This window comes from Perissodus microlepis, chromosome 3 (assembly GCF_051167445.1).
Source record: "Perissodus microlepis isolate ML-2025 ecotype Zambia chromosome 3, ASM5116744v1, whole genome shotgun sequence".
Lineage (NCBI taxonomy): Eukaryota > Metazoa > Chordata > Actinopteri > Cichliformes > Cichlidae > Perissodus > Perissodus microlepis.
The window spans coordinates 15,657,376-15,673,400 of NC_140463.1; the positions used below are offsets into that span (position 1 = coordinate 15,657,376).

At 39.1% G+C, this 16,025-nt stretch overlaps 1 pseudogene; it reads right to left on the reverse strand.

Annotated features, from left to right (window-relative positions):
- Positions 1-8,984: 8,984 nt before the first annotated feature.
- LOC146390151 (uncharacterized) lies at positions 8,985-10,863 on the reverse strand (annotated as a pseudogene).
- Between the last annotated feature and the right edge of the window lie 5,162 nt (positions 10,864-16,025).

Consider the following 16,025-nt stretch of genomic DNA (forward strand, 5'->3'; position numbering starts at 1 on the left):
AAAATACTTTCTAACAATTTACCATTTCTCTTGTAAGCAGTTGTTACCTGCTATATAGTGCTATTTTTGGAGTAGTTAGGGAAACACTAAACAAAATTAATTAACAACTCCTCTCTTTGTTTCTCCATCAGTCTGCAGCATGCTCATTTTTGTGTGAAATGTTAATGTGAAATGTATTTATTGTATTTATTGAGGTTTTGTATTGTGTATCTATCTATCTATCTATCTATCTATCTATCTATCTATCTATCTATATATATATATATATATATATATATATATATATAAATATACATCAGAGACCAAGTTGGGGTTCAGTAACTTGTCCAAGGACACCTTGGTAAGAACTCCAGACTAGAGCACACAGAGATTGAACCAACAACCATCCAATTAGCAGATGACCTGCTCTACAGCCAACTCAATGACGAACAAGGAGGGACAACGAGAGAGGAAGAAAAATGGACCGAATGCAGCTGTAGGCATATGTGGGTGTGTTGATTCTTACTGCCGTGCATCCAGTAGAGTCGCTACGGCCAGTTTATGACATCCTGAGTCTGGTAGAGAAGTTTTAAAGGTGACACAAGATTAATCATAGAAGCACAAAAAGGTTATAATTTCTTGATAAAGACACAATAGATGATCGTCGTTCATGACACAAACGTGCTCCCGTTTGAGGTGTATGGAACAAGTGGATGTTTCTCCTGCTGTTGATGTAAGATCCTGGTACTGATGTGACTGTATGAGCACCAAATCCCCTTCAGAGGACTCTGTCCATTCCAACAGAACATCCAAGTAAACCAGGGAACTATGAAATAAAAACATGGGCAGCATGTGATGCAGGTCCAGCTGTCCAGTGTACGATGGCAAACCGTCTGTCCTGCAGTCAGGACACGCGAGTTGTCCCCAACATTGCAGGTTTCTAAAAGAAAATAATCACCTGTAACAACTTGTTTACTGTATATGCCCCTGGCCTCCAACTGCAGAAAAGAAAGCTTTCCATGATGGGACCAGTACAGAGGAATAAACCTGAGCTTCCTCCTGCACTTGTGTCAAATACGGACACGCCTTTGTCCTCATGAAAGTTTGCCTTCACTCAGACTCATGCCCTGGTGTTCCTACCATGCCAAAATATAGAAAACTGTCAGGTAATGAGTTGGAATAAAGTTGAATAAAACCTTGAAACACAGAGATGGATGATATTTTATACTTATTGCTTTATAAACAGTCAAAGCAAATGGGGTCATTTTTAAGCCCAGAGGACAACAGACGTGATTATTTGCTGCCAGTAAAAAATTAAAGTAGTTTAAAAACAGCTTTCTAAATTAACTTTGACATAAACCCGTTTGTGATAATCTGTTAAAGCAACCGACTCTGGTTGTGAAACGATCCTCACGATAACTGATGATTTAATTTATTTTTTACCCGAAAACAAAGAAAAAATTCATTTTTATGAGGTTTTTATCAGACTTAAATTTGAAATGGAATAAAAAAAATGTTTAAAAATGTTTGAATTAAGTTTTAATTAAAAGTGGGGGAAAATCCACTTCATATTAATTAAGTATCAATCAAACCAGATGGGGACATTTTTGACCCCTGAGGACCACAGGTGTGATTATGTGCTGCCATTTAAAATTTATAAATGGTTAAAAAAAAACGTTCTCACTAAAGTTCAACATACAGCATTCTTTAGTTAGACAAATAGTCAAAATTATCTAAACAATTAAATATTTCATTTTCTTGTTTTATTTTCGCTTAAAAAACAGGGTGTATTTTTTGTATATTTTTTGTGTTAATGTGTTGGTCTTAAGTAAAACTAAGCTGTAACACTGAATTGATTGACAATTTATACTTTATACTTTAAAAAACACTCAAATGAGGTGGGGACATTTTTGACCCCTGAGGACCACAGGTGTATGGAAATTGGGAGGACATTATGAGGATGAAACACATCAATGGCATTCACTTACAGCAGTGTTCTGTAAATACTTCCTGTTAATGATTCCCTAAAAGAGGACACTGTACTACATTAAAGTCGCAGCTCGGCATAGACAGTAATATTTGGGCCTGGATTTTAAAGTCATTGGCCTTCTGTGGGTGGTTGGAGCGCTATTTGAATGGTCATCTAACCTAGCAGACTCCTGTGGGTGGTGGGCCTACAGGAGGGTGGGCCCATGTCCCCTGTCTCTTATCTGGCTCTAATCTTGGTACAGTATATCACCTTTACGATTTATTTTAATACTCTGGTTCAAAAGGTTTGCACTGTGACTTCGACACTCCATATCAAAAAGCTGCTACATGTCATGCAAATAAGTGTCTGAACATGGAGTTTTTCCACCTATAACTATATAAGTAATTATATAGTTATAGGTGGAAAAACTCCATGTTCAGACAGGTAACAGGTCCTATGGTGCCCCCTTCTGACTAGTAAATACTGTCAAATTTTCAGGTTATATGAGGCCAGAGTTTAATAAAGCAGCTTACTGGTGCATGGCTGCAGAATTTTATAATTGTGGTGGTTACAAGATCAATGTACAGCCTCTTAGTCATATGTAATCCATTTTAGAAGGAGCTATGAACAAAAACTAAAGAGAAAAAATAACTCAAACACACGCAAATATATAACATAGTTGTGAATGTTGTTTAACTGTTAAGTGGATTGAAAACTATAGTGAGATTTTTCTGTCTTATTAACTTAAGCATTAATGACTAATTTTTTCTTATCACGGCATTAAAGCAATGTTTGTGATACTCAACTTTTCCGGTTCAGTAAACAGTGCATACTGCAGAAGTGTGTCCCTGAAAACATTTTAGACCAATATACAGGTGTGGAGTACTGCTTTTTACAGCTCAGTACACAACATTGAACAGAGTAGATTTTAACAGTCTGACAGGTAGATAAGATCTGAGCAGGTGCAGTTCAGGTTATTTGAAGTAAAGACTTGGCGAGCGTGTTCAACTGGTAACGTACTGACTGCAAAGTGAGCCAACATTTTCTCTAGAACATGCCTCAGCACAAGGGCAGACGATTGTGTAAATCTCGACTCAGTGTATGGAGCACAGTGTTTTTCTACACGGTTATCATTCTTCAACTGACACACATCATTGGAGGTAATGGATCCTCATAATTGATGAAAACAGCCAGTATACTTTTGATATGTACACTTATAATGCACACAATGTCACAGTGTGTGCAAAGTATTATTAACACCTCTGTTTAACATATGTTGCTTAATTAGCACCATCATGTGTGTGACACTGTCAACAAAAAAAGATCAGCAGAGGTGGCAATAGTGCAGATACTACTATTAAAAAATACTTCCGTAAAAGTTATGTAATGATTCATCTTCTTTACTGAAGTAAAAGTGAAAAAGTACACGCTCTGAATATGAACGTAAAAAAGTATCTCTTTGGAGGATGTTTCTACCAGCTATTTTTGGACAAGGATAGCTGAACCTTGTACTATATTAATGTAATAACAAAATTAATTAATAAATGGGAATTCAAAATTTACTCTAATTTTATTTCAATTGCATTCAGCTTGAATCAGTTACGCAGAACATGAACAGAGAAAAAGAGGGAAAATAATATCTTTATTTTCCATGTCCACATTGTTGAGGTTGACTTTGCCTATAAACTGGAAAATTAGTAAGGATCAAGTTAAAGCAGGATTCAGCAGGTGGAGGAACTCTAAAATTAATTGTCAGTGAATCATAACTCAAAATAGTTTCCACTGACAGCTCCAGTAGATTTTATGGGTGTGCAGGCTGTGATCAGCTAACCTGGGCTACTACCAGTGGCGGTCCTGGCCTGTTTGGCGCCCCGAGCAAACAGTCCCCCCCCTCCCACACACACACACACACACACATAAAACATATTAAGGATTGTACATTAACATAAAGCTGTTGTACACACACACACACACACACACACACACACACATAATTCGTCATACAATGAGAACAGGACAAATCAACAATTGACAATGACTAATTAATATTCAAATCTGTAACATAATGTATTGTTTGGAGTTTAGTCTGTTACTGTTGCTATTTTTACCATTTCTTCTTGGAGCAACTGTAACCCACATAATTTCCTTAGGGATTAATAAAGTATTCAGATTCTGATTTTGATTGTTTCAGGATGACCTGTCATTATCCAATGACACATCTGCTTACCTGCATCTTTTGCTCGTTTCTCCTCCTCTTCTTTTCTCTTTTTTTCTAAACTGAGGACCTGATGACTTTGAACTTTTCTTGTCCATCTTACATTGGTTTTAATTTTGCACTCCAGTATGAACACAAATCCCCCAACCCGAGGATCACCACAACATAACCTAACACACCTACACCTTAGTTCACAGATTCACTTTGTCTAAGGTGTATTTCTGGGATTTCACACAACCCAGGATTCAACTTATGAATGCATAATGGGTTGTGGGAATCCCAGTTGTGTGAAATCCCAGCAGCGAGCAGGCGCACCGAGGGCTCTCGCGCTCACTCGTATAGGATTTTGAAAAAACATCGATGCAAATTATAAGTCTGTATCATAATGTCTGGTGTTTTCGTGTTTGTTGTTTTGTTTTTATTTTGTTTTATTTTGCGAGTTGGTTATTAGATGCTGCTCCAGCCAGCCAGAGAATCCCCCGCCGCCCCGCCCTCTCCTCTCTGCGCCACAAGCAGCAGGCGCACCTTGCAAACGGAGCGCGCCCTTACTCCCAGCAAATGGGCAATAGCAAATGCGCTGGCTGATGTCGGGGCAGCATGAGTACGAGCAATTTTTTTTGTTTGTTTGTTTTTTTTGCCAATGCCCGTGATGCCACACGATGCCGCCCCTGGCAACTGCCCGTGTCGCCCGTATCAAAAACCGCTACTGGCTACTACTGCTGCTCTGAGGTTCACTGCTCTTTGTGGATGTACACAACTGAATTCAACAAAATGTCAGCAAAAGTTTCATGAGTTGCCCTGGCTGATTTAATCCAAAATGACAGTACACTGTTCATGCTCTCTTTTTTTCTAGATGGTATGAAGGTTGAATTCAGTGAATTAATCTGAGCACCATCAGGTAATAATCATATTAGTTTCTGCTGCCCTTTATGTAACCTAACATGAGCACAGCCACTGTACAGCAATCACACGCTGTTCTTTACTTTAAATCCATCACAGTGCAGCAAACTAACCTGTTTATACTGCACAAACATGCAACTTTTAAATAACACAGTTATTCTACCTCAGTTTGTTTTTCAGCACATTTTACAATATGAAAAAACATAATGTCACATGTGCAGATCGAATATCTGATTTTAAAATATGTGGAGTTACATGTAAAATGTCTGTGAAGGTTCTCAGTCATCCAGGTCATCGTAGTCAAAGGAGCTTGCGAAGAAAAGCGTCTGGACTTCTTTAAGTTGTTTGAAGACGTTTCACCTCTCATCCGAGAAGCTTCTTCAGTTCTAAGGTCCGAAAGACAAAACTCCAAAACACAGACTTAACAATGTGGTGTATGCTGTACAGTGCAGTGAGGAATGCCCAGACCTCTACATTGGAGAGACCAAACAGCCACTTCACAAGCGCATGGCACAACATAGAAGAGCCACCTCCACAGGACAAAACTCAGCTGTCCATCTGCATCTTAAGGATAAAGGTCACTCTTTCGAGGATGCCAATGTTCACATTTTGGACAGAGAGGACAGATGGTTTGAAAGAGGAGTGAAAGAAGCCATCTATGTCCACTGTGAGCGACCATCTTTGAACAGAGGCGGTGGTTTACGACACCAACTGTCTGCCATCTATAATCCAGTTTTGAGTTCCCTCCCCAGACGCCTTAACACCCACTCACATCCTGGGCCATCTGACCTCAGGAATTCGCATGATAAGATGGGGCCAGGTTTCACAATGAGCTCACCCGAAACCCTGGGTGATTGGGACCCACACCCAGTTTCACACCTTGGCTCAGGCGATTAGAGGATCATCAGGGGGTCCTTTTGTCCCTCTGTGGGGGGAAACTCCCACTAAGTTACATGTAAACTTTACATTTCCAGTTCATCAGACACCATGAAGTAGTCCTTACCTTTAAATCTAACCCCTTTTCTTTCTCTTCTGTCTTGTCTTCATTATCTTTCTCCATCTCTGAGTGAAGTTAGCTCTCTTTCTTACTAATACAGCAGCTGGACCTTTAGCTGACATTTGTTGAGCTGATAAAAACGAAATAGAAGTTACCTGCCACAAACTGCCCTTTATGCTTGCTTGTCTTTTGGACACATTTGGAGTCATTCCAATGATGTGCAAAAAAATAGAAAAAGAAAAAAATACAGAAATTAAAAAAACAAACAAAAACAGCCCACTTTAACCCCTGACTTTGTGTCACAATTTTACCTCTTTCAATCTTTTTATACGCCATCCCGTGGTGATTAAAACATGAACAGGATACCTTTCATTTATTTCTGTTTAGGCTCAAATATGTTTGATATATGAAAGCTCACGGTGATGAATTAATAAGTCCCGTCAAATGCTTTAAAGCAAAAGTAACGAGTCTGTTTTGAAAATGTAAGAAGTAGAAGTAGTAGAAGTATCAGCAATTCTTGCCCACTACTTGCACCCAATGTATATTTACAACAATATGTGTATATATTGACCATAAATTTTCATAACTTCATCAAATGCTGACCATGGAGTGTTGTCACGAGACTGCTCTTCAGGGAAATCACTCCCAATGCTGACATGAAACAGGACCAAACAACAAGATTTGCCAACTCTTCCATCTGCTGGACCATCTCGGCCTAGTCCAGCAGTTTCTCTAGCTTCTCACGATGCACAGCTGCCTGCTCCTGGAGCATTGCTACCAACTCTGCTACCATTTGAGCCAGTGCCTCCACAACTACACCAGGCAGATCATCATGCTGAGCCTGGATGTCAACACCACTGTAGCAGGACATGACCAGATACTTGGCAGTCCTTTACAACAGTATTTTATTTTATTTTTATTTTATGTATTTTATTTGCAGCGAGCTTTCTTCTCGGAGTGTTTACGTGGACAGCTTTTCAGCTCCCCCTCTGAAGCCAAACGTTCCTCGCCTGCAGCTGCCTCCACTACTCCCCTCTTCTCCAAACCCCAGCAGCTACTGAAATAGGGAGAGCGTGGTTAGAGTAAGGGCTATGAACTCTGAGATAGGGACGTTTTGAACTCAACAACCTATATTGACTAAACACAGATATTTTCACTTTCATTCTTAGAAGTGTCCTGACCTGCATATTTGAACAAATCCATCCATATGACCAAATGTGACACCGTTTTGGTAGTTTTATCTTCTTTTGCTCTGTGTTCAGTCTAATTCAAAATAGTATAAAAAATTCTGGCTTGTTTGGAAGCATTTCCAGAAGAAAATTGTCATTGTGTGGAGTCTGTGGACACCATGTTTATGTTTTGTGTTTATTAATATCCAGTGTTTTAGTGTTATCTGTGCCTCCCTTATATTCCTTGTGTTGTGTCTATTGTTTTTGGTTCTATGTTCTTGTTTTCTGTTTTGCTTCCTCCCAGTCTTGTCTGATTAGAGTCAGCTGTGTTCCCTGCCTGTCTGCCATTTCCTCGTTCCAGTGGCTACTGACATACAGAATGCATGGCTAGAGTAATGGCTATCAACTGTGTCAGCCAGCCTTCCCTCGCACTGTCCCCTGAACCCACTCCTCCACCCCTCCCCTGCAGCTGAACCTCGAACCACACACTGCCAAATATGCATTTCGATATTCTTTGGGTGATAACTGCATTTAAAATTGATATCAGCTGTGCTGTTTTGGTTTCCACTACAAATTTTATCTTAGCACAAGACCTTTTAAATGTAGAAGTAATATCACCAGTTATAGTTTAACCATAGTTTGTAGAAAATGTAAAGACAGTAAACTGTTAGGTAGATCTGAAAAAGTAATAAAAGATAGCTATTTTAGTAGGTTAAAGAAAAACAAAAAGTTAATAAGGAACTGGGAAATTTTCCTTTTAGATAGGGACCTAATGGACTCAACTAGCTATACAATTTGACGAAACACGGATATTTTAACTGTGTTAAATGTTCAGATTAATGACAATACAATTCAAAATTGGATAAAAAAAATTCTGGCTTGTTTGAAAGGATTGCCAGGAGATAACATTGACAGTATTACTTTAAATTTGCAAAACTGTGTTTGGTGAAATGCATCACTGGGTTACCACTAGTGCTGAAACGGTTGGACGCTGGTTTTGCCCAGACGAGTTTATCTCCAAGTCTAGCTGTTGAATGTTTACATGTGCTGTCATATGTTGCTGATTTATTCAAGGTTAAATCTAAACATACACAAACATCATACCAATAAAATGTCGTTATAGGGCTTTGGAGTTGACGTCACGCATTGTGGGATCGCGGCGCCATGTCAGTAGGCCAGAAAGCAAAACAAGCGCACAGTGTTGGAATCGGGACTGCCAGAACCATGCTCAAAATCAGCGCAAAAGACAAAGGGCTGTATCGCGACCGATTGCGCCCAGACGCCAAGAGACGATACTTTGAAAAAATTGCGTGCATCGGTAATGTGGACCCGTATGAAATAAGGAAGTGGAGTGGAAACCCAGACGACCACTGTGACCTCATTGTGTGGACACAGAGAGACCTTGCTGTGATACGCATCCCTGATGTGGATTTCTGGGAACCGCGTTTAAAGCAAGCACAAGACTTCTTTCTTAAAGCGTGCCTTCCTGAACTTGTTGGGAAATACTTCTCCAAACAACGTGCTGCTCTAAATAGCCTATAATGTTTCATTTTGTGGTTCAAGACTGATGCCAGCTGTGTGTTGCCATGTAAATAGTTTGCATTTCATTTGTATGTACTTGCTAAGTACATGTGAACAGATCAAGAATAAAAAACAAACAAACAAATATACTTTTCTGTTTTATTGAAACTACTTCACACAAAGTACAATTATTTACAATGAACTACACATGCAACACAACAGTTTTATGAATATTCAACAAGAGCAAGTTTCATTTGGCCCTGGTTTGACAACCACACTGGGGCACATATTCACCAAAACACAGCAAACCTTAAAAATCTTATCAAGTAGTGTTGTGTCTTCACCCTCACATGATATGAGTAATCGGATTGGCATTGTAGTGTGTAGCATTTTGAACTTGTTGCGCAAACTACCTATTACTCACCCAACATGAATTCTCAGGTGGGCAGTTGCTCTCGTTTGTTCAACGTCCCTTGCATCAAGTTGACAGTAGCCTTTTGTGAAAGCTGGAATCTTGACCTCCGCACACATCATTCCTACAGCATCTCTGATGTCAAAGCCTCTGTCAGCCAATACTACGTCCCCTGGTAACAGCTTTTGAAGAATGCCACATTTCTCTGTGATGTGTTTATCTGATGCACCCCCAATCCCCTGGAAATGAAAGAAATAGCTCCATGGGGTGTAATCCCGATGAGCTATTTTATGGTCTGTGTACCCTTATAATGAGAGTATGTTTGTGCGCGTGCCTTTAAATTAGATGGTCTTTCTGTTCGAATCTCAAAACAGTCAACAATGATGGCTACTCGTTTTCCAAAAGTTTCAGTAAACTGTGGAGGCATTGTCGCCTGCAGACAGTGCCTCTCAGGCCAGTGCACCAGTGCTCCTAAGCGGGCATACGAAAATAGAAGACAGTGTTTTATGGGACACATTGAATAGATGACAAAGATGCTGGACTGGAAGATCAAGTCTCAGACGCATTAGTGTGAGTAAGAGCATTTGGAAACCTGACAGTTTCTTTGATATTAGCAGGAAATCTTTGACAGTGTTGAAGAGGGACATTAAGACAGCATAACAAGGTAGTCCAGTGTAATATCTTACTTTTTTGGTATCATCCTTTAAGAAATGTTCATTCAGCTCTGTCTTTTGCAACTGTGATCGAAGCAGTCTGTTCTCCTCCAACAGCCGGTTTATTTCTGCTCTGCCCTGTTCATTGCACACACAATCCTTCGTCTGCCCTTTAGCTTCCGTGACGCTGTCTGTCCGATCACCACTGTCCACATTTGCAGCTGGTACCTCAACCTCCACTTGTCCAGCACAACTGCTGTCCACTGCCTCCATGACATTGTGATTTTGTTGTTGGTCTTCTGTCAGATCTTCATCGATCACTTCTGCACGGGGCACACCTTCAGACTCTGCAGCTGCATAACGAAAGCCTGTAAGATAAAATTAATGCATACACATAAGGTAAATGTACACCAATATTCCAATGACAGGTGTGTGATTCATCTGGAAGTTATGTGCGGATTAGTGTACAGTAATAGCTATTTAGTATGTTTTTAGAGGGAGGGGTGGGTTCTTTACCTCCGATGGGTGCTCTTTTTCGCTTCCGTTGTGTACGCCTTGCGTGCCGGTCCGAGTCTGACACAGGTATGTTGTCGTGCCCCATGTGCAGCGTTGGAGTCTGGATTTGTTACACCCATTTCATATGCTGGTTTGCCTGCAATAATGCCAAATCATAAGCTACTCAGTCAACATGACGTGGTTCTGCAGCATCACACATTAGCATGTTTTATCTCATTATCTATGACCTCAGCGCATTGAAAATAACACTAAAAGCCTTTTAAGAGTGATATGAATTTATTTAGAACTCACCGGAAAGAATATGCTGCGAGCAAACCAACAAAAAGCTGGGGATTGCAGAGAACTCGATATCTGCTCGTCTCACCGCTGCAATCCAAGCCTGACGTCTTTGTTTAGTAATATCGGATACATGGGATCCCTCACGTTGCCTCCAGGATGGAAAATGATGAAAAGAGAGCCCATTATCCAGCTTCTTGCCTTCACGATCATGTGATCTAACGTTGCAACTGACAACACAACACGTACGAACCATAGCTGAAGCTGTATCCTGTGTCTGGCCTACTGTCATGGCGGAAGGGGGCGTGACCCACCTCCCGTGACATCACGCTCCAAAGCCCTATTCACATGTTACGTTATAGACTATGTGCATGTTAGCATATGCTACTTCCGGTAAGGAAACTCTTGTGGGGAGCTTTGTTTCCGGTGTCCTATTTGCGCCCTGTTTACGGTCCAAAACAAGTTAAGCAAATGAATGAATCAAGCGGCGATTTACATTTCTATAGATGTCTCGGGCATTTACCCAATATATCTGTAAATGATGTTCATCGACTTGTCGATATTTTCCCCCCGCGCCTCAGAGCAAAAGAGAAAAGGGATTCAAATGTTATAATTCTCAGTATCTGTAAACAGCGGTCCCTCGTTTATCGCGGGTGTTATGTTCTAAAAATAACCAGCGATAGGTGAAATCAAGTAGCCAATTTTATTTTTTGGCGGTGCAAAACGTCACACTCGATGCAGCGATTCTGTACTGTACAGGAGAGACGTCACGGAGGAGATTGTCAGCAGCGATCAGGACGCAGGACATAATGTGATGTAAAAAAAAGCATGCAAACTTGCACTAAAAAATCTGAGAAACAGCGAGGTGAAAGGTGAACCGCGTTATAGCGAGAGACCACTGTAATTTTGAAGGTACGTCACAACATACCCTTCTTAAATACTAATGTATAGAAACAGTTACCAGCAATCATTCATTTTTTGTGTGGCTTTTTCTCACAGTTTGTTAACATGCTGTGTAGGCGTGTACTTGACTAGCTGATATCGACATAACGGGGAAACATCTGGTTTGACTATTCTTCACCTGTAGTTTGAATGCTGAACATTTGCCTGTTTCAATCATAAGACCAGTCACCAGAGGCGGAGCCAGACATTTGAAACACCTGGGGCTTAGCCCTAAAGGGTAGTATGCATGTGGGATTTTTTTTTTTTTTTTTGGGGGGGGGGTTAGAAATGACTGAAAGATTAATAGGCTCTGTTTTGAGTTTTGTTCAAAAAAGAATGACTTCATATAGGGAAAAATATATATCACATGTGCAGAACACCTTAAACTAGTTTTTTAATTAAGCAGCAAGGCAGAACAAAGTCGGGGCTGTATCAAGACACGAGGACTAAACCCCAATTCAACCAGACCCAGAACTGATCCGGAATTAAAACAGGACTACAACAGTTCAAAATCAGGACTACTGAGGACTTAACCAAGACAGAACCAGAATCAGAACTAGATGATAGTAGCACTAAAAATCATCATAGACCTGCACTACACTTGTTTTTTTAATTCTACCAAAGTACACTATTTAGATTGAGAAAAGTTTATATAATTATTTAGCCTTGTTGTGCAAACAAGCCTGCATAACTTAATAAATGTAGAATTTGAAAAATAGCAAACCTAAAAAGAAACACTAGGTACGAGATACATGAGGACCTATGATACGGTGATACTTTTGGTAAACAACCATTTGACTAACATGTGTGTCTCACCTGCTCTTGTTTCATCTCTGTTCTGTCCTCATTCTCCATCTCCCTCTCTGTTCCTCTCTCTCCCTCTTTGTGCTGACAATCATCAAATATACAGTTGAAACCAGATATTTACACACTCTTCAGATCAAAACACAAACACTTTTTTAATTGTAACATCAAATCAGACTAAATGTTTATTTTTTTAGATTGATAAATATAAAAAACATATTTGTTAACTTTAAGAGTAAAGAGAGAAACTATCTGTATTTCTTAATTGCAAATGGCACCAAATTGTATTCAAAATTGAGCCACACTTATGGAGCTCCACAGTTCTTTTTCTGGTGTTTTGGTTGACATCTCTTGATTTTCCCATTTCAAAGAAACAGGCTCTGTGTTTTGCCTTATATGCATCCACAGGTGTGCCACCAATTTACTCACATGGACTCTACTAACCTATCAGAAGCTTCTTCAGCTCAGAATGGAATCGTCTGGAGTTTTCTTATTAATTAACAATAAACTTAGAGTACATGTACTCCTAAATTTGATGAAAGTGATAAAAAATAGACACCTCTGTCTCTCTTTATTCTGACATTTAACTAATTCAAAAGATATTTCAATATTTATCTAAAACAAAAGTTTACTCTAAATTGATGTTGTACAGTAAAAATGTTTTATGTTTTCTCCCTAAAGTGTATGTAAATATCTGGTTACAAATGTGAATATTCTGCGGTGTACTGAAATCCCTCTTGTTTTGCATAGAAATATACTGAACAACATACAAAGCATAATATATAAAACTAGAAAGTGCATTTTCTGAAGAAACTGCAGTGTGAATGCTTGAATCTGAATGTATGCACTGAAATGAATTAATTGCTGAATTTTAAGTTACAAATGTTGAATGAGATGAAAAATACAGAAATTTGCACCTGAAAACAAAAGTGCTGAACTGCTAAAAACTGACAACCACAGAGAAGAAGTTGGAAAATAGCTGAAAATGTTTTAAATGTAAATTAGAAAAACCTAAGAAATGAGAAAAGAAAATTTAGAGTCAGAAAACATCTGAATGAATATTAAAAGTTCATATACTTTGAATCACTGAATGACTAAAATGTGATCCCTCCACTTGGATCCACACAGTTTAAAAAGTTTACATTTCTGAGCTTTCAAAGACATTGTGTTGGAAAGAGAACAACGATGGCGACGTTTTGAGGGTAAAATGATGGCTGTAGAGCAAACACTGTGGACACAGCAGCAGTTGAAAGAGAAGTGTTTAAGATGAATCTTGGCACAGTGGCAGGCAGAGCTCGTTAAGCAGGCAGGTGTGAGCCTGGTTGCTATAGTGACTGCACCCAATGGCTCCATACACACGGACACAGACATGCACCTCACTTTTGCTGCTTAAAATGAACAGAAAAGTCAGGCCGAAACAAATCGTTCCCAAATGAAGAGTACAAGTCGTATTGATGAAATTCTTTCACCGTGAGCTCCAGCAATGTCTAGTCATTTTAACATTAGAGTCTATGGAAGAGTTGGAGGGAGGAGGCTGTGCATTGGTGACATTTATGAAAGAACCATAACACCTAGTACAATAGTAAACACATTGGATGAAAGAGGACAGCGATGGCTACGTTTTAAGGGTAAAATCATACCTGTAGAGCAAACACTGCGGACACAGCAGCAGTTTTAAAAAAGATTTTAAGATTAATTTTTTTGCTCCTCTCACTCTAGCAGTTGAGCTGTCTCACTCTAGCCCCAACATTCCGTCCCATACACACCCATTATAAACTCTGAAACGGCTGAAAAAACATCATGAAACTTAAACTGGAACTGAAGAAAAAGTATAATAGATATTGAAAAGATAAATACAAGTTGAATAGTTGAATGTCTTGTCTTCGTTTTAAAGTTTGAATGGTGGCTCTACGTCAATGTATGTGGAAGTAGATACAGTTTAAAGAGAAGTTGAATGAGAATTTGAAGGGTCTCTCCATTGAAATACATGGGAAATTTTTGTTGAAAAAAGTTGAATAAAATTAAAAATATAAATGTTAAAAATGAGAAAAATAGAAGCAGTCATGTCCAAAAGAAGAGGAATCTAACGGTGTTTGAATGGTTTTTCTAAGTTGAACGGTTTTGAAGGAGATAGAGTACAAAAAACGTACGGAATAGATAATAAAATAGAAGAATAAAGATTAGAAGAACAATACTGTGAATGCTTTTACAAGCATTCACACTAATAACATTTACCTGAGTTTTTTCTTTGAAAGAACCCTCTAATGTCCATTCTTATATTTCAGTACATAACTGGAACCTATTTAGTCGGGGAGGGTAAGAACTGAAAATATGAAATAAACACACGTAAGCTAAGACATTTGTTCGGCTTTTCATTTCGCCATTTGTTGATTCACTTGAAGAGCAAGTAACGTAATATTGGTCAAGTGATCAGTTTGATATCAATCTTTCATGATACACCGTCATATTTACATTATTTGTACGGTACGAATGATTTGCTTTGGTACCTGGTCAAACTTAAGCTCTCCTTAGTATGGCTGGCTCCGTTTCTCCAACAGCGCACTCACAGGCAGCAGCTGCCCCGCCCTCTCGCTCAGTCGCTTAGTGCCTGAGCTCGGATCATACCAATATCAGGGGGGATTCACGCACAGTCGAATATTGTGTGTACTTTTTGTTTTATACAGTTGTCAGCCAGGCATCTAACTATGAAAAAATTACACTCCAAAAGACCCCGGGCTTCTGACAAAACAACCCGGGCTTAAGCCCAGTAAGCCACCCCCACGCTCCGCCCCTGCCAGTCACTATACAGAGATGTGCTTCTGAATGTAGACGATGTGTCTTCTGCTGCAGTAATGCAGTTCTGCTTGTGTTGAGTGATGTAAACAACTGATCGATCTAAACTCCTTAAACGTCAAAATTAATCATTAGATTTTTTTATGACACAACAGTGGTGAGTGTTCCCACCTTCTGCTCTTTGTAACTTAACACGATCTTTCCGTTTTCAAGTTCTGGACATGATTGTGGAGTATATCTTCACGGTAGCGATTGACCGCAAAGTAAAGCTACCGGAAATGTACAACCCTACATCCGGTCTCAAACCAGGAAGTTAGCATTTTCTTGTGCACAGGGTCTACAGTTAGAATGCATTGTTTGTATGTTTGCATAATATATACATCTGATTTATGCCTATAGAGCCATTTTTGATTCACTGTTTTAAAATGAACATTTCAAATATTTTTCTTACTTTCTTTTATGTTGGTAATCTTAGAAGCTGTTATTGAGTTTGTTTCAGCTGGGCCAGAAACTTATTGTTATTATTGTCATTATTATATATTCATTTATTAGGAACATTTTCTTGTCAGTACATTTTCACTTAGATACCTTTGGTGTAGCAAAATATGCAAAATAATTTAAAATTGTAGCTACTACCATCTGTTTCTACACACAGAGATCTAAATTTTCCCTAATGATGGAGAATCACAGAGTGGAAGCATGGATAAAATATTCTCTTTTGCTGAAGAGCCAGAAAATGAATCTATGATGAAGAAAGAAATGGTAGAAGTGAATGACACTGCACATGTTGGTATAGAACCTGGATCTTCGTGTCAAAACAAAGTGGAAAATGAGTTTGATATTTCCAACAAAAGTTTTCCTCACACAACACAAAGTGGC